Below are 1,157 nucleotides of genomic sequence, written 5' to 3'. Positions count from 1 at the left end.
AAAAAAAAGAATGGCCACATGATATGGTTCTGGTCAAAGAGATAAAGTCTGGCGTGGTTTTCTGGAGAAGCTTTGTTTTCTTGATAAAAAGAGATAAAAGATGCAGCTAGCTCTGCCTTTTTTCTACTTTTAGCCTTGAATATGGGGTGTGATGCTTTGAACGAAGCAACCATATTGTGACCATGAGGGGGGCAAAGGGAAATGCCAAGAAAATCAGAGCTGTCAACTATCATTGTTGAGTTGCTGAACCCAGGAAGATGCCTATCACCTCTCCCCATGGCCTATGAATGACTCAACATAACTCATTTCTGGTTATGTCTAAAAAAATAATCTCCTTTATTTAAACAAAAAAACAAACTAGGAATCTCAGAGGAAGTTTGAAGAGAGAGGCCACAGGATGATGGTTTTATACAGTTTTGTGTAAAGAATGCCAGGATTGACCTAGAGGGTTTCCTGAGAACTGGACAGAAGGGAGGACCAAGGACCTGCAGAAGGTCAGCTCGGAGAGCAGTCATGCCTTCCAACCATCAGGAACAACCCTGTGTCTGCATGCCTGGTCTGTTCCCACTTCTTGGGCTGAGGGAGGAGCCCATAGTGGTGGGGTCCTATGCCCCTAAGGACTGCTCAGTCTCAGCAGCCCCTTCTTAGATGGGCATCCTCCTTTACAGCTCAGGACACATATAAGCCACCAAAATCAGAACCCTGAACATGTAGGGAGGAAGCTCACTGCTTGACCAAAGAGCTACAGATGGAATGAGCCAAATTGCTTCCTCAATGGTTCTCAGACTCTGCCTTACATGGGTATCTGGCTAGTAAAACGAGGGGCAGGAGAGAGGTTATGTGCTCTGAGCCAGACCTGCCTCATGGATCTGGTCTTTCCTCCCAGGAACAGTTTTCATTCTTTCTATCATAAAAACCTGTGCATAGTGATGCACTTAAGAGGCTCCTTAAGAGGCCGAGGAGGGAGAATTGCTTGAGCCCAGGAGCTCAAGCCTGGTTTAGGCCACATAGTGAAACCTTGTCTCTAAAAATAGATAAATGGCTCGGCGCCTATAGCTCAACGGGCTAAGGTGCCAGCCACGTACACCTAAGGTGGCGGGTTCGAATCCCCAGCCCCGACCAGCCAAAACAACAATGATGGCTACCAAAAAAATAGC

The sequence above is a fragment of the Otolemur garnettii genome, unplaced genomic scaffold (genome assembly GCF_000181295.1).
Source record: "Otolemur garnettii isolate 467f Iridium unplaced genomic scaffold, OtoGar3 scaffold00031, whole genome shotgun sequence".
Lineage (NCBI taxonomy): Eukaryota > Metazoa > Chordata > Mammalia > Primates > Galagidae > Otolemur > Otolemur garnettii.
The sequence above is the reverse complement of the archived record's forward strand: the minus strand, read 5'-3'. Positions refer to the sequence as shown.